This window comes from Leguminivora glycinivorella, chromosome 8 (assembly GCF_023078275.1).
Source record: "Leguminivora glycinivorella isolate SPB_JAAS2020 chromosome 8, LegGlyc_1.1, whole genome shotgun sequence".
Classification (NCBI taxonomy): domain Eukaryota; kingdom Metazoa; phylum Arthropoda; class Insecta; order Lepidoptera; family Tortricidae; genus Leguminivora; species Leguminivora glycinivorella.
Window position 1 is genome coordinate 17,883,531 of NC_062978.1, and position 19,223 is coordinate 17,902,753.

At 36.0% G+C, this 19,223-nt stretch overlaps 1 long non-coding RNA gene across 1 annotated transcript; it reads right to left on the bottom strand.

Moving 5' to 3' along the window:
* Positions 1 to 13,523: 13,523 nt before the first annotated feature.
* LOC125229031 lies at positions 13,524 to 16,167 on the bottom strand. Its single transcript, XR_007177361.1, has 5 exons — positions 16,099 to 16,167; positions 15,911 to 15,991; positions 15,419 to 15,683; positions 14,511 to 14,707; positions 13,524 to 13,820 (listed from the first exon to the last, which is right to left on the bottom strand). It is a non-coding gene; the product is annotated as an uncharacterized LOC125229031 (long non-coding RNA).
* Positions 16,168 to 19,223: the final 3,056 nt, after the last annotated feature.

Below are 19,223 nucleotides of genomic sequence, written 5' to 3' on the forward strand. Positions count from 1 at the left end.
GTCGGTCTCGCATCGGTCTAATAAGTCATCAGAAAAGGTGCTCTTCGAATATTACACCATAAATCGTCTGCAACAGACGTTAAGGCCAATGATGATGATTTTGTTCGTGTTGGGGTGGTGAAAAATTTTGTGTTTCAAACTCGGTGGCAATGTTTAACGTGCCGTACGAAGGTTAATGTGCCTTGAAACCCTCGCAACGCTCAAGATTCCACTTTTTGAACCACTCGCTACGGTCGCTGATCAATATTGAAATTTTTTCGCTTGCTCGGGTATCAGTATTGGCACGTGCGATCTGGGAAAATCTGAACGATGAAATAATATTATTTAAATACTATCCATTTTTAATTTCTTTAGTAAGGTACAGCGGGGCAAATCTAGACTAAAATGTAATTGTAACTAATTCATATTTTCCATTATTACACTATTTCCATTATTCCAGTATTACGTGTATCCACTGAACACGCCTACTACATAACTGGTAGACACTGTATTTTCTGAAAAACACTTATGAAAAACGAAATACTTAATAAGTAAATGTATAAATTAAAGTAAAGACTCCTTAACTCAGATAATCTTTTTAATTTAAGATTAACAGTTAAGGTCATAAATGCATATATGTTTCTTAAAAATAAACAGTTTTTTTTAATAATGCAAACATTATAAAACATGGAAGAAATTGACCAGTTAAATTTGCCCCCCCCCACTCGAGATTTGCCCCGCTGTACCTTACTTATCCCTATTTTTGTCATGCTTAATAAGTGAGACAGTATAAAATTAAACACTCAAAATCGAGCGCTCGAAGTTGGAAAATCTGCCAATGATTGATGCAATCGCTTGCTCCATACAATTAGTAAGTATATATGGCAATTCATTTTAGGATAATTAAAGTTATACGAAATAATAGTATGCAAATTTCAATTATGCAGATTCATTGTTATGCGAAATAAGAATTATGCATTTTTAATATTATGCTTATTCAATGTTATGAACAATTATGTTATGCCAAATCTGTTATGCGAATTCAAATTATGCGAATTAATGATAGGCGAAATAGAGGGCACCCCTGAATACTATCATTAACTCAGACTTATTTTCCCTGCGTTTTGCTTGAATGAAATTGTGATAACGACTTGATTTAGCCAAGATTATAAGGTTTTAGTAAGTGGGAAATTATTTCCCAGTGTTTGTGCCTGAACTAATGATTTTGGTAGGTTTTATCAAGTGGGAATATATTTACCAACCAATTTGTTTTTATATATACAATTATATGTCTGGTTGTCTGTTGCATAAAAAATAGGCAGTCTTTTTTTAGGGTTCCGTAGACAACTAGGAACCCTTATAGTTTCGCCGTGTCTGTCTGTCTGTCCGTCCGTCCGTCCGTCCGCGGATAATCTCAGTAACCGTTAGCACTAGAAAGCTGATATTTGGTACCAATATGTATATCAATCACGCCAACAAAGTGCAAAAATAAAAAATGGAAAAAAATGTTTTATTAGGGTACCCCCCCCCCCCTTTTATTAACCTATCATCATTCTGATGATGACCCTTGATATATACCGACAGTACCTATATATTCTCCATCTTCAAGTTACTAGATTATAAATCGACAAAAATTAACTGTTTTCTGAAAAGTACGAACCTTATCGGACAAAGGGAAATTATTTCCCACTTCATACATAATTTTGCTATTGGAAATACCAGATAACGGGAAATTATTTCCCACCGCAAAACTCCCCTTTCCCCCTACTCTAAAATTTTTTAATACGTTTTTTCGTAATTTACGCTCCCAAATTACCTAAAAACAGCTCTCAGTTTTCAAAAATATCATAAAAAGTTTTCTATTTCATTATAGGTTCACAAACAATACACATGCCCAAAACTTGTTTTTGGTTCATTCTCTTTCTCTTTGTGTATGAGTAGGAGCGAGTTTTAAGCTGCGATATCGAAAACGACGTATTATGTTCTCGGAAAGTTTAACTTAATTTTGGAACAAATAAATATAAAAGTAGGCATAACGACACCTAGATAGTACTACTGCTTGTACTTGTAGATAGGTATGAGGTTGAAATCCTTGTACAAACATATATATGGGTATTATTCCTTCATTTTGCACGAAACTAGTTTGGCAGCAGGAGCGCAAATGAGAAAATAAGATTGACCAAACAAAGTCTTCAAGCGACTGAAAAGTGCAATCACAATATCTCCCCGCTTTTGCCTCTTCTCTCCAAAACAACTGTGTGCCAGAATTTTCGGACATTTTCGGCCTCGAACAAGCATACGCTAGTCAACAGAGTTAGGTTAGGCAACTTAAAACGTAGGCGCCTCATAGATGCTTCGGGTGACAAAAAGGATGGCCAGTATTTGACTCAGCGGATCAGCATTGCTATCCAGGGGCCAATGCGGCCAGCTTTCTGGGCACCTTACCTTTACTAATGACGAGAACTTAGGTAAAAAAAAAATTGTACCTAAGTTTTTTTAGCATTTTTCTGAAAACTAACTAGAGAAAGACAATCAAATACAGTGTATTCAAATATTGCTTCTTATTAATTGTTGAAAGTAGTGTTTTGGATACTGCCCAAATGAAACTTATATAAAATAAATGGGATACCCCCATTTGCCAGAATTTCATTTGCCATAATTTTATTTGCCATCCTATTCAACAATCATAATATTGTTTCTCATAACATCTTATGCCATAATTATTGTTTACTATATTAATCTAGTGCCAGAAACTTTGTTTCCCATAAAGTCAGTTTCCATAATGTCATTTGTCAGAATCATCGAAATCCGTAATTACCACATTCCATACCATCATTTGTCATACAAATTAGCGTCCAGAAAAGTCAATTTCCATAATGTGCTTTGGCAGAATCGAAAACTCCTATAATAGGTACTAGAAGGACTAGAGAATGAAACTGCTATCAGAAAGTAGGTTAGGTTAGGTTAGAACTGTGACCCCCTGGAAAATGAAACTGCTATCAGAAAGTAGGTTAGGTTAGGTTAGAACTGCGACCCCTGGAAAATGAAACTGCTATCAGAAAGTAGGTTAGGTTAGGTTAGAACTGTGAACCTCTGGAAAAGGAAACTGCTTGAAAAGTAGGTTAGGTTAGGTTAGAACGGTGACCCCCGGAAAATGAAAATACTATCAGACAGTAGGTTAGGTTAGGTTAGAACTGCGACCCCTGGAAAATGAAACTGCTATCAGAAAGTAGGTTAGGTTAGGTTAGAACTGTGACCCCCTGGAGAATGAAACTGCTGGAAAAGTAGGTTAGGTTAGGTTAGAACTGTGACCCCTGGAAAATGAAACTGCTATCAGAAAGTAGGTTAGGTTAGGTAATAATATGGGCAACAATTAATATGGCAATAATTGCTTATGGCGTTTGAATATTCTATGAAACCATATTATTGCACTTAATAATATGGCTAACAAATAGTATGGCATTGTATGATTATGGAAGGTAATATTCGGATAAACAACGAGTATGTCATATGATTTTTATGGTAAACAAATCATTCGGGCAAATGAAATTGAGGCAAGTTAGATTCGGGCAAATGAATATTATGTTAAATGACTGTCGGGCAAACAATAGACAAGTCTTCAAGCGACTGAAAAGTGCAATCACAATATCTCCCCGCTTTTGCCTCTTCTCTCCAAAACAACTGTGTGCCAGAATTTTCGGACATTTTCGGCCTCGAACAAGCATACGCTAGTCAACAGAGTTAGGTTAGGCAACTTAAAACGTAGGCGCCTCATAGATGCTTCGGGTGACAAAAAGGATGGCCAGTATTTGACTCAGCGGATCAGCATTGCTATCCAGGGGCCAATGCGGCCAGCTTTCTGGGCACCTTACCTTTACTAATGACGAGAACTTAGGTAAAAAAAAAATTGTACCTAAGTTTTTTAGCATTTTTCTGAAAACTAACTAGAGAAAGACAATCAAATACAGTGTATTCAAATATTGCTTCTTATTAATTGTTGAAAGTAGTGTTTTGGATACTGCCCAAATGAAACTTATATAAAATAAATAATTAAAAAATTAAAAACACGACTGCGGTTTTAAAGCGAACTGAAAAGATGAAAATAATCTTTAGATATGCTAGTCAGTTAACTTGATTAATATAAATTAGAATAATGAGTGTTTAGTCAGGTACATAAATAAGCTAAAGAAAAAGTTAATGCTCATGGAGGATATCGTGACCGTACCTAGATATTTTATTTCGATTGCAGTCGGGGGACAATGGACAAAAACCTGACAAGAAGGTCCCCCGACTGCAATCGAAATAAAATATCTAGGTACGGTCACGATATCCTCCATGAGCATTAACTTTTTCTTTAGCTTATTTATGTACCTGACTAAACACTCATTATTCTAATTTATATTAATCAAGTTAACTGACCAGCATATCTAAAGATTATTTTCATCTTTTCAGTTCGCTTTAAAACCGCAGTCGTGTTTTTAATTTTTTAATTATTTATTTTATTTCTTACATTTTAGTGACTACACAAACGAACCATAATTATTTTATTTAGGTCATAGTGTTGGCTCTTGATATTTTAGCATGAAAGGGTGTAGGTAACTTTATTTAACGGCATTCGCTTTTAGACGCTTGTACTTTTGTTCTGTGCTTTAAGCACTGACAACATACCTATTGCATAGCCATAAATCGGCTACGGAGGACAGAGAGAAAGGCACACCGTAACAACAACACTCTTTCTCTGCATTCCCACACAAACAGATCCTTCACTTGCCCGCAAAACTACAAATACTTACGCTTTATTTAACTAATACCTAGTTACCACGTAAAACTCAGCAGAATAGTAGTGACGCAGCCCTGGCCCGGCGTTGGACCGCGTACATGACCTCACTCGACTCTAACTATGAGGGCCTTCAACCACGTGCGTCGGGCTTCGCCCGACTCTATGTATGAGGGCGGCTTGGGCGCGCGGCCTTCAACCGAGTGCGTCGGGCTTCGTCCGACTCTACGTATGAGCCTTGGGCGCCCGTCCTTCAACCGAGTGCATCGGGCTTCATCCGACTCTATGTATGAGCCTTGGGCGCCCGGCCTTCAACCGAGTGCGTCGGGCTTCGCCCGACTCTATATATGAGGGCGCCTTGGGCGCTCGGCCTTCAACCGCGTGCGTCGGGCTTCGCCCGACTCTATATATGAGGGCGCCTTGGGCGCTCGGCCTTCAACCGCGTGCGTCGGGCTTCGCCCGACTCTATATATGAGGGCGCCTTGGGGGCCCGGCCTTCAAGCGCGTGCGTCGGGCTTCGCCCGACTCTATATATGAGGGCGCCTTGGGCGTCCGGCCTTCACCCGAGTGCGACGGGCTTCGTCGGACTCTACGTATGAGCCTTGGGCGCCCGGCCTTCAACCGAGTGCGTCGGGCTTCGTCCGACTCTACGTATGAGCCTTGGGCGCCCGGCCTTCAACCGAGTGCGTCGGGCTTCGTCCGACTCTACGTATGAGCCTTGGGCGCCCGGCCTTCAACCGAGTGCGTCGGGCTTCGCCCGACTCTATATATGAGGGCGCCTTGGGCGCCCGGCCTTCAACCGCGTGCGTCGGGCTTCGCCCGACTCTACGTATGGGGGCGCCTTGGGCGCCCGGCCTTCAACCGAGTGCGACGGGCTTCGCCCGACTCTATGTATGAGGGTGCCTTCGGCGTCCGGCCATGGACCGCGTGCGTCGGGCGTAGCAATGCACGGACGAGAAGTTTCCAAAGTTGCAGAACTTTCCTCATGAGAATTGTCGGTCCCTTCTGAGAATGTTCTCGAGAACGAGAATTTATCAGAATACTTAGTAACTTCGTAGTTTATACCATGATTTCGTCGGACTCAGCAAGTCAAGACGTAGTCCCGTGGTAGTACGCTGGCTTCGTATGCTGATGTTCTCAGGTTCGATCCTGACAGCGATCTTTTTGTTTTTTTTTTTATTTATTTTTTGACATGACCAAAGACAGGCATCAAGAAATCATCGTTCGGTACCTAATTTAAAAAAGTCTGGACTAAAACTGTGAAGTATGGAGATTAGAGGTACCTCTATTCTCCCTGCTGTGAAGTCTGAAAGTCGAAATGTTCCCTGAAGTATAGTGAGAATTTAAGCAACTTATTGGTAACTTATCACTTATCAACAAAATAGATAACTGTAATAGACAATATTATATGTATAATAACATATAGTTTTATATTATGCCCATTTAAAATTTATTTCAGGTATATTCTCTCGTTTAAACAATAAATTTCATGTTGCAGGAATGTTCGGCGAACATTCTCAAGAATGTTTCCGTTTTTTGGGATGTTCTGCAATTTCCACATTACTAGTCGGGCGTGGCCTGATTCTAAGTATGAGGGCGCCGTCGGCGCCCGGTCTTGGACCGCGTGCGTCGGGCTTCGCACGACTCTAAGTATGAGGGCGCCTTCCGGCCTTCGGCCGCATGAAATTGGTCAATATGCTATCTCAGGCTCGGAATAAATGGCTTTGAATAGGTATAGAACTCTCAGATATTTAGAAACTTTTTAGAAAAATTAAAGGTAAGTAGTAGCTTCTTGAATCCATACAACAAATTATACGCGAGTCCCAGAAAACTACCAGTACCTAATGCCAAATGATCTACAACTACAGATGAATATTATACTATGCGTAATGAGATTCTTCTAATTGTTATTCGGCCAAAGAAGCCGTCGGCGAACCGCTGTGGGTCTGCCGAAAACGATTGTATTTTTCTCGGAAAATCAGTCGGGCACCTGCTTTGATCTGTAAGTCGACGCAGATTTCTTTTGGTATCTTTATGATCGTATTGCCTAATAAACAGACGTAGATGTACCTAGATTAAGTTTTAACGCTTTCAACCCTATTCGCGCGATTCATAGTCTATTAACTATTAGGTCCCCGAATAACACCTATTGTTATTCCGGATACCTATATTTTCTATTATCCTCTATCTAAAGTCTTCATTTTAATGTCTCATTCAATAATATTTGTTTATATTTTGAAAACTCTTAATCTCTCAAAACAAGACATAAACGCATATAATGTGTATATATTATTAATCGCCTTTAAAAGCTCTTCATTTTGATACCCCACTCGATAGGTTTGCAAAAATTTTTTTTCTAAAGTTTGCGCATTATGACGTAATACGCCCGCCATGTTGAATTTTAAGTGACGTCACATATCCTATGTTCATTGGGGTGACGTAAGGATTCCAATGATACATCATTCATTTAAATCGGTTAAGGCATTCAGAAGTTATGGTGGAACAAAGAAACTCACATACATACATACTTACAAACATGAACGCTGAAAACAATACACTCTTTTTTGGGGCAGTCGTGTAATAAATAATCCTTCTTATTTACTTACTAAAAATAGTAAAGGTATACTAATTTACAACTTTAAAAAATAATTGTTGCTGGATAAGGGAAAATTAAGAATGAATGTATTTGGGGAAACAAAATTATTTATTTTATTATTGATCAAATTAACGATTTTATGAATAATAAAATTTTAATTGCGATTTTATGCATAATTTTTAATGTCTTTAATTCATTTATAAAGACATGATTTATGAAATGTATGATGAAAAACTAAGTTTTATAAAAGTCTTATTAACTGGGGTACTGACTCCGAAGTACTTTAGCGCTGGGGATGCAAATATCACGAAAGCGGCGAAATTAAACCTAACAGTTTTCCATGCTATAAAAATCTAGTTTGTGCGCATGCTCAATAACATGGGCATAAAAATTTAATATTATTACAGTCGCGTGGTTGGTGAAAAATGGAATTTAAGGATTTTGTTTTAGACGACATCCATAGTATGTGACACCAGCTGCATACGCCACGTTCCTGGATTGCTTTTGACGCTCACGGCATAGTATTACGATTTTTTTTTATTATAAGAAAATAAACTGACAGTAAAGTTTTAAACTTATCTGCCAAACTGCACAGCAGTTTGTTGGCAGAAAACTTGTTCAACCCTCCACCATTTATGTTGAACAACTTCTTTTGTATTTCATACAATGATAAAATAATATTTAATTTAAACATGTACGCATGTCCTACCCAAGGTATCCAAGCACTAATCTTATAAAAGCATAAATAAACAAACGACTTTAATCAGGGTATTCTGTTGGGTTTGATGTAAAAAAAAAATCTTGTTCTAAATATACACCACCTTTGACATGTTTTTGCACGACCTTAAGTATCTTAACTGGCCTGGGTGGCTAGCCGAATGGCACAATCGCTCACGAAACGCTCACGAAAGGAAGCGCTAGTAGATATCTATCACTATCGCGCTTGCGTATTGGCGCGACAGAGCCAGCGGCGTATCGCTTTCGTTTGGCGTCGGAGAAATGCCATTCGGCTACGGGGCCTGGTACTTAATTTAGAATCGTGGGCACTAAGTATTTTCGAGTAAGTTAAACTTTATTAAACGTTATTAAACTGTGCTCACGGCATGATACAATACACCTATAGCAGGATTAGGAAATATAAGTTTGTACGGACTAGCAATTAGCCGGTAAGGTTTTGCCTTATGACTTTTTTTTTGTATATTTCTCTCAAATGTGTGAAAAACATTGTGTGTAACTCAGGAGGTAAGAATATTAAATACTCGTGTCTATATTCACTCCAGCCTGCGGCTGTCCTGAATATATCAGGACACTCGTATTTAATGACCCCCTTACCTCCCTTGTTGCACAATGTACTACATATTTCGTTTTTAACGACACGACGTAGTCCTGTAAAGAATTCGAGTAAAAAACTTTTCTCAGCGAAAAAAAAAAGGCTAATAGTTGGGTCCACACAGAGCGATGCACGCCGCGAATCAATGTGCTCACGAGGTAAATAACCAATGTAGACGTTGGTCCTCGGCTGAGCAAAACGGACGCATGCCTCGTCCGAGGCACGTCTACATCGGATATTCACCGCGTGAGCACATTGCCTCGCGGCGTGCATCGCTCTGTGTGCTGTGGACCCAACTATTAGCCTTTTTTTTCGCTGAGAAAAGTTTTTTACTCGAATTCTTTACTGGACTGTATGTCATTGCGTCGTTAAAAACGAAAACGACTATTTTTTTTAATTCGCTTGAAAAGGTACTAAACTAATTCTAATTACCAATAAAATCAGTCCTAAAAGCTTTCTCGGACATAATCTAATTCCAAATAAAAACATTTTTTGTCAGCGTATTCCATATTCGCAGCACGTCTTCAATATTTTTCTAAAAAAATTAATCTTGTACCTGAATTAGGAGGACCCAAGTTACTTAATAATAATTCGTTTCAGCGAACGGTCTCATAGCGAAGAGTCTCGACCAACATCTTAAGAGACTCTCGCTAGGTGGCTGGATCAAGAGCCAGATGCAGAAGGCGGTGATCTTAGACACGGTGTAACGGACCACACAGTCCTCGGTTCAAATCATAAGATATATCTATAATAATTATGCTTAGAAACAAATGCATACAGAGATAAAAACTTAAAAATTGCAAATAAATAAAACGAAAACAACTTACATACGAAATGGAATTCCAACAAATTAAAAATAGAAATTCTCGGAATTAAAACCGGCACAATAGGCGTTTTAGGCACAATAGGCGAAATCGGCACAATAGGCGTTTTAGGCACAATAGGCAAGTCCGGCACAATAGGCGTTTTAGGCACATCTGGCGAAATCAGACATTGTTAGCCATAAAACAACACAGCGCATGCGTTAAAATCGGGACAATAAAACTCAGAGCGCAGCGTCAGAGAGGGCATTCGGCGAGGGAACGTTGAGGTGTTCACATCTGAGGGTTAGGTAGGCATTCGACTAGGAATCGTTGAAGGAACACATCAGGAGGTTAAGTAGGAAGCGGATTTGAGATACAAGATTGAGAGGTTGGAGACTGGCGAGAAGGTATCTTGGTAAAGTAGACTTGAAGACTACAAGTAAGTGTCCAAATTGTTTATTTTGAATGTGTTTATATTTGTAATTTTAGATTAGTGCTATTTTCTGAAGGTGATAATTTTAAATAGTGGTACTTATTCATTTCATATGAACAAGATATTCATGAATGTTATATTTATGTGGTAATTATTTAAAGTCGTTCAAATTTCAATTTATTTATTACATACAATTAACACTAACAGTTAATTTGGAATATTATTAATTAAAATTCGGATCTGAGTATCTCTAATATGACTACTATATGTAACAAAATAGATACATAAAATATTACACATATTTACTTTATGTACATACACATTCTATTAGCTAGAATCTCTTTGGGTGATTAGAAGGATATTCATACTATTGTCTCATCCTTAAGTAAGATAATTTTGCTATATCAATGAAGTAGGATTAATAACTTTATTTATTGTTCATAACATGTAAACTTTATTAGAGTTAAAGGATAACTTGTGGGAATTAATACTAATACTAAATACTAGGGAGGCATAGGACATCTATGGATGTTAGGATCCTGTCGCTATCAAGGAGAATCATTGATATAAAAATAAGATTGTTCACAAAAGTTGAATCATTGACACTAGCCTCGAGATTGGCAGACTTTGGAATCATCATTCCATTTTCATAATATGGTTAACGATAACGTTGTCTGGGAGACCAAACAATTCTAGCATTGACTAGTGAAACACGATGTCAAGCAATGGACCACTATACTCGGAACGTGGGAAATTGCACGCATATAGAATTTATATTTTGTGATCTTGGACAACCTTCGATGGCTATGGCCGAACCAAAATATATATATGGGATGGCGTGTGAGTCTGGGGTTTTGTCGTTCGAAAGGCTAGATCAATGAAGTATTTGTCTTAGTATCAAAAGAAGGTCAATGAATAGGCCCAATAAAGGGTATCAAAATAGATATTCTGTTTCCTTGATAGACCAGGGGTAGGCAGAGCAGTTTCTATCCTGACGTTAGAGGACTTGGTTGCAGAAACATCCCAAAACATATAAAATTATACCGGGATTAAAGGATCCTTGATTAAATATTTGATATCTACTATTATGGTAGTACATTTTTAAGTAGAGCAAAGACACTTTACATCAGTTTACTTTTGTTCTAAGGATCCCATTTGTTCAATGTTTGATAAAGCATAAATTGAACCAGCAACCTAGTTTGTACATATGCTCGAGCGAGGTCCTTATAATAGGCTATATTATATTATACACCTATTATTCCTACGTATAAGGGACTCGTGGGTCGGAAACAATTAACCCCATTTTAAATAATGTCTTGTATTTAATTTTAATATATTTCCTGTATTTATATTCCTTACACAATTTTACCATTCTCACACACTTTTATCTCGACACACTAAATTCTTTCACAAATGACGTTCACTCTGCTTATTATATCTCAAGTGAATATATTACTGCCTTAGTTTTATCAACTTAAATTTAACTATAATAGCAAGTTCCTAAAGGTAAAAAGAATCTGGATTACTACGCACAACTACGGGGTCCTACCACTTACTAGACGATCACAGTATTTGTTTTAATGGCCAATTTTTAATAGTGTATTGTTTTAATTAGGGCTAACAATTTGGACTTAAGTTAGGTAATTTAGGGTGTATTTAATTAAGGGGTAGCGGGGTGTTATAAAGTGTTAGTCCGTGACGCAGGATGTAATAGACCCTAAATATGTTCAATTGTTAGCATATTCAAGTGACATTTTGTCACAAAGTGTTGCTGTGAATGAGATATCCTTTTTGGGAACTTGCTATCCTTCATGCTGAAACTTTATTTTAATTTTGTATCATTCGTCTATTCTTATTAACCACTGCGTAATAGTCTAAGGGGCAATCAAGCTATTGATAGTTTTCTAAGATACGTTTCATTTTGAAGTATGTTTTGTAAGTTTAAGGTCACTAACCTGGATTTTTAAACAAAGTTATAATCCGATATTGAAACAGAAACATTGCACTTTGCACAACACATTTCACTCACTTTAGACATAGCTGTGTAATTTTAAAACCATTGTAGGCTTATCACTTATCTAATTAGATTTTTATTTCACTTTAATTCACTATTCAAAGAACTAATGACAGTTTGCGCTTCTAGCATAAACTAAACTTATAAACGTTACCCGTTACGAACTTAGGACGCGGCTTTATACGATAATTGGAATCGCGTGTGCACATGGTATTGTATGTAAACAATAACATAATTATCGATCAACAACGAGCGTACAGACTGATAAGAGATAACACGTGCAGAAAACTGTCATCGACTAGGGACACCGGGGCAACACCGGGGATAGAAGAAAGTATTTGAGGCTATTGTAAAAATGTCAAACCAGCTGTCAGTGAAACAATTCAATCGGAATGGCAATTTTAGAAAAGTTATTCGTTTTCTAGCTAATATTTATTCTGTTGCGATAATGAAGAGATTATAGCAAAAATAAAACCTCAATGGTATCGGTTATATTTATCTACTGGGAAAGTTTTGTACTAAAACAAATTAGTCGTTACTGAAAGCAATTACGCACAGATCGACTGTCTTGTGGTAATTTTGTGTCGAGGGTTCTTTAAAACGATATCATGGAAGATTATAAATACTTAGATACATCAAAATAATTTAATATTAAAACGTTGTACATGTTTTATGTAAGGTAAACTTTTACTGTTTAGTGAATCAAGATTTTCCGTTCTGTTGGTTATAATATATCTGCCAGTCTCACTAAATTAAGTAGAAATGAGCAAGGAAATACTGCTAGTATTTTAGGTACTTTGCTCTGTGGGCCTCTGTAGGAATTGATTTCTAACTAGATTTGGCATGTAGTATGTATGTATGTCATGTACAAGTTGCTAGTATTGGCATGTTCTTTTAAGAAACAGAATAAGCTAAAATAATGACAGTATGCGATACACAGACTTGATTAAGTACATTTTGTCAAAATCTATTCTTCATGTGTCAACAGTGTCGCATATCATGGTAGATGTCACTTTGACAGCAAGAACACCATCATGTTCACTCTTACCTCACTATCTTCTCGCCCCTTTTCCGTGTTATCAATGATTAGTGATAAGCTGTTATCAGCTACAGAAAAACTAGGAAATAAAATGATGATTGATCTAGAGAAGCGTTAAGCTAAATAAATAATAGTATTCATAATCATAGGGAAACTAGTAGCAATGAGCTATTTTCATACTTACTAACAACTAAGGATTAGTTGTCTTCCACTGAAGTGTGAACAAATTATAATTACTTGAAAGAGACAAACATTCAAGTAGCTTATTGACAAGAATGTCAAGAACATACAATCTAGAATTTAAGCATAGTTCTTAAATACTCAAGTAAGGAGTTAGGCACACCATTCATTAACCTCAGGCAAGCTTATAGCTAGGAATATTTTTATTGACAGTCAGTAGTCATTATTTAAGATAGTATTCAAAGCTGTGTGAACATGAAATGATTCGCATCAGTGAACAGATTGCAGTAGCTATTGCATTTAATAATTAGGGATATGGTGAATCACACACTAGCAAAATTATGAAGGAAGGTGGTAAATGAAACACCCACAAAATGCTTTATTAGTAATATTGGAAAGGTGCACAAAAAAAAAACCCAGAGCATATATGTTCATTTCGTTTCCATTAGACGGAAAAGCGCCACTCCATGCAGGAAAAATAGAATAGAGAAGTAACTTTTAGTTAGGATTATTCAGGAAACCATGGGAAAAGATATTATGTTCCTTCTTGATGACTTTTAAAAAGTATCTTGATGTGAGACACGTTGAGTGATGATCATATTTGGTGTAGTCAGTGTAGGCGTTGGAAGTGTTTGTATGTGGAGAGAATTTTGACTCTTTCATGGAAACCTGGAACAAAAATGAGTAATTACACATTTATATTGCCATTCCACTATTGGATGTACATTCCTTTCTTATACATATAGGTCAACAAGTCATATAATGAATTGCATTGTTTGTCAGACATCTTCATGAAAATCAGCTTGATGATATTGTAATATTGTATTGTCATCCCACTTAATGAGTTCATAAAATTTCAGCTCTTTAGGTAGCATGTAGCTTGTAAACATAATATTATCTCTGAAGTAGTCTACAATATAACCTGAGGTTACAATAGGAAAGCATAATTGCCAAGAGCAAGCTTTTTAAAATGTTTATCAATAGATTGTGATTAGAGTGATTCTAGTATACTATAAAATAGAGCGAGTAAGTTGATCATAGGTTTCCTATATTTATGACTTTGTCAGATTATCCGTCTGTCTGTGTTTTGATTTGTTGAACCAGTTATCAGTGGATGGAGCAGGTTAGCATAGATTAAGTACTTATGAATGTAGATAAATAAGCTAGACTTAAGATTTTAGACTTAGTAGTAGTGTTTGTGCCAAATATAGTGCACAGTATAATAGTTTGGATGAACAAATGGAGTCAGTCTGTAGTAGACTTGCTATTATTACCTCTAGAATCAGGAATAAGAGCAAATAATATTATTTACCCTAGAGTAAATCAAAGAATAATAAATAAATAAATAAAACATTTTACCATTGTCTATGTAGAACAGACATACAGGAGCTGAGCCAGGTCAGCCTGGGAGTCATTCTGTTGCAAGTGAATGTGTTTCGAGCACATACACACATTGCTCAGTCAAAGGGGCATGCAAATGGAGTTCCAATTTGTACACAGCCGGGGAAGGGGCAGGACGTTGATCCTAGTATAATGGCAGTATTGTTCAGCATGCTCTGGAAAATTTAAGAAAATATTTATTAATTAAGTAGGAAATAAGTCCTAGTTATAAGCATAAGTTATAAGAATAAGATTGGTAGAGATTTTATAACTAAATAGGTATTTGATCATTTTATTAATTAGGGTCTATTTTAATTACGGGATAAATTTCAAATTCTATCATACTAAACTATTATCGAAATAAAGTTTAGCCAAATAGAATAAAAGAGAAATAATTGACTTAACAACAACATAAAAGTTAAATAAATAAATAAAAATTGAAGGGGCATTTTTGTACAGGCCTACTTGATTACAAACTAAGCATGATTCTTATTATTGACATTCGGTAATGCTTACATTCTTCATTTATACAATTTTTGCTTAAAACCAACATTGCTTGGTCAAACTTTAAAATTCATTCAACCTCCTTGCATCATTCCGGTGTTTGCCACGGCTCATGGAAGCATGGAGTCTGCTTGACAGCTAATTCCAGGATTTGGCGTAGGCACTAATTTTCAATAGGTCTTATTGAAATTAGTCTGGTTTCCTCACGATGATTTCCTTCACTCAAAAGCAACTGGCAAATATCAGATGACAGTTCTCAAGTATTTATCGGTATGATTTGCGGTTCGAACCCGTATCTTATAATTCAAAGCATACAAATAATTATCACTAGGTGAGATTAGTTAACAGATTACAGAATCATTAGACATTAAAGTGTAACTTACATATTACATAGCAGTACAGGTGATGCAAGCCGTGATCGTCGGTGCTTTGTCTACTCATGGAAGCGGTCCGTCGAAAAATGAGCTGCGACTGGCAGGTTTGAGCTGGTGGAGCGAGGTCACGAGGGTTGCTGAAGATAGGAAGGCGTGGCGTGAGTTTGTGAAGGTCCTTTGCATCTCTGGGGTGCCTTAGGACACCCACACATAACTGGTAAGGTAGTATAGTGGCACTGGGGCTTAAGTCCAAGGGGCATCTAGGACCCAATACCTGAAACATGTCAATAGGCGGACATAAGAAATAGGGAGTTGTAGGCTTACTAATACTCTCCATCTCTAAGACCAGAATTAGGATGTTATTGTAGTGCGCTATAGGAATTAGACAATCTCTCTATTGGAAAACATTTTATTATTTTAGCAAGTCAAGGTTAACTAAACTATAAACTGCTTTGTGATGGACAAGTTAAATTTCGAATAGTTAAATACGTTATTACTTACGGCGAAAACTTGGCTCAATTCCATTGAGGTATCATCAAATCATCACGAAAGAAAACCACGTAGTTCCACTGGCGTCACAGGCTAAAAGCAAACAATCATTTATTTATTACATTCGTTATACACATTTTGTGTTGTATTTATCACATTACTAACAACTTATATCATTACTTAGTTAATGTATTACTCACTTTTTTATGATTTATAACAAATACAAGCCTGCTGGTCGATAAATTACGTAATTTTCAGTTCCAAATAATAGTCAGGGACCAAACGACCTCTTTTACAAAAAGTCGTCGACATCTCCTCTAAATACCTAAAACAGGTATGGATGTGTTCCTCGTTATCTCCAGATTACGAATTGACCTGTTTTAGTTTAAGGAGGGGGGGACGGTTTGAGAAAAAGGGGGAGAAAGATGGCGGCCGACCATCATAGATATTTATTCACATCTCGAGTCCTATGGCACCAATCTGTTCGTGCAAGGTGTCGTTTGAAAGCTTATTAAACCTACTTTAATTGTTTATAAATAACTATACTCATAAAAGTAACCGTTTACGAAATATTTGAAAATATGTGTTTTTTTATCGCGCATGAATTGCACAAGTACTAGAAAAAATGCGTCTAACTCAATAAACAATAACTTTACCGCAATTGATGTTATTATAAAATTTTCGCGTCTATTCATGCTCTTTCTAAAAATATAAGTTTCATTGGTATATGATAATATATAACCATGTAATTACAAATTTGGTTTAGCAGAAGTCACTCTGCCCGGTCGCAGAAATGGGCGCTGACCGTAGTAAAGTATTCGATATTTTTGAGGTCCTATTTTACGGATCCATTTGCGAGAGGTATCGTTTCAAAGCTAATTAAACCTACTATTTTTTTTTATAAATAACTATAATCATAAAGGTAGCTGTTTAGAAAATATTTGAAAATATGTGTTTTATAGACCATGAGTCGCACAAGTACCTACTGGTAAAAAATGCTTCTTAATCAATAAACAACAACTTTTCCGGAATTGATGTTAGTATAAGATTTACGCGGAATTTCGTGCGCTTTCTAATAACATAAGTTTTATTGGTGTATAATATTATATAACCAAGTAATTACAAATATGGTTAAGTAGGGGCCACAGCGCCCGGCCACGTATGGATGCTGACCGTCGCCAAATTTTCTATATTTTTCGGATCCTATTTCATTTTACAGGAATCTTTTGAAAGCATATTATGCGTACTATCATTAGTTCTCAATAATTTTATTTGTAACTGTAGTAGCTAACAAAATATTTGAAAATATGCATTGGAACCGATGTGAGTAAAACATGCCTCTAGCTCAATGAATTATATTTTTTCCGCAACTGATATAATAACAAAATAAACGGCGAAATGTATGACCTTTTCAAATAATAAGTTTTGTCAGTATTGCATGAACAATTAATGTTAATTTATCCATCATACTCACTGCGCACCGTCATATACATGGATGACCATTTTCGTTGCCGTTTTCATAATTTTTAAGATTGTATCTTGGTGCATGACCAATAAACAATAACTTTACCGCAAATAATGTTATGATAAGATTTACAGGACATTTCATATGCTTTCTAAAAATATAAGTTTTATTGATGTATGATATTATACAACCAAGTAATTACGAATTTGGTTTAGCAGGTGTCACTGCACCCCCGTGACGTAAATAGGTGCTAACCGTCGCCTAATTTTATGTATTTCTCAGATCCTATTTTAGCGATCAATTTGTGAGAGGTATCATTTGAAAGCATATTATGCGTACTATCGTTACTTTTTAATAATTTTAGTCGTAATTGTAGAAGTTTACAAAATATTTAACAATATGTGTATTTTTACTGTATATGAATAGCATTCGCACTGATACGAGTGAAACATGCTTCTATCTCAATAAATTATATTTTTCCGCAATTGATATAATAACGAAATAAACCGCAAAATGTATGGCCTTTACAAAAAATGAGTTTTGTTAGTTTTGCTTAAACAATTAATGTTAATTTGTCCACCATACCCACTGCGCACGGTCAATCGTCATATAAACGGATGTCCACCGCCGTTGCCTTAATTTTTTCATCATTTTACAGATTTTATTTTACTGATCAATTAAGTATATAAGTAAATTCGATACGTGATAGATTATATTTATTATGAATATACGACTAGTGAAATAAAATCTGAAAAATCATGAAAAAAGGCAACGACCGTGGACATCCATTTATATGATGGTGCGCAGTAGGTGAGCTGAACAAATTCAAATTAATTGTTTATGCAATACAAACCAAACTTATTTTTTGTGTAAGTCATACATTTTCCGTTTATTTTGTTATTATTTCAATTGCGGAAAACTATAATTTATTGAGCTAGAAGCGTGTCTTATCAATGCCAATGCTATTCATGCACAATAAAATACACATATTACTAATAAAATATTTTATAAACTTCTACAGTTTCGACTTGAAATATTAGAAATAAAGATAGTACACATAATACCTTTCAAATGATACCTCTCACAAATGTATCAGTAAAATAGGATCTGAGTAACGTAGAAAATTTGGCGACAGTCAGTCAGCACCCAATATCGTGACAGGGCGCAGTGACCCCTACTAAACCAAATTCGTAATTACTTGGTCATATATTATCATACACCAATAAAACTTATATTTTTAGAAAGCGCGTGAAATTTCGCGTAAATTTTATAATAACATTAATTGCGGTAAAGTTATGGTTTATGAAGTTAGAAGCATTTTTTATCTGTATATGTGCAACTCGTGCTCGAAAAAAAACTCATGTTTTCAAATATTTTGTAAACAGCTACCTTTATAACTATAGTTATTCAAAAATAATTATAGTAGGTTTAATTTGCTTTCAAATGATACCTCTTACATATGGATCCGTAAAATAAGAACTTAAAAATATTGAATACTTTACTACGGTCAGCGCTCATTTTTATGCGACCGGCGGAGTGACCACTACGAAACAAAATTCGTAATTTAATGGTTATATTATCACTTACCAATAAAACTTATATTTTTAGGAAGCTCATGAATAGTCGCGTACATTTTATAATAACATCAATTGCGGTAACGTTATTGTTTATTGACTTAGAAGCATTTTTTACCAGTACTTGTGCGATTCATGCTCGATAAAAAACACATATTTTCAAATATTATGTAAACAGCTACCTTTAATACAATAGTTATGTGTAAACAATTATAGTAGGTTTAATTATCTTTCAAACGATACCTCTCACATATGGATCCGTAAAATAAGACCTCAAAAATATTGA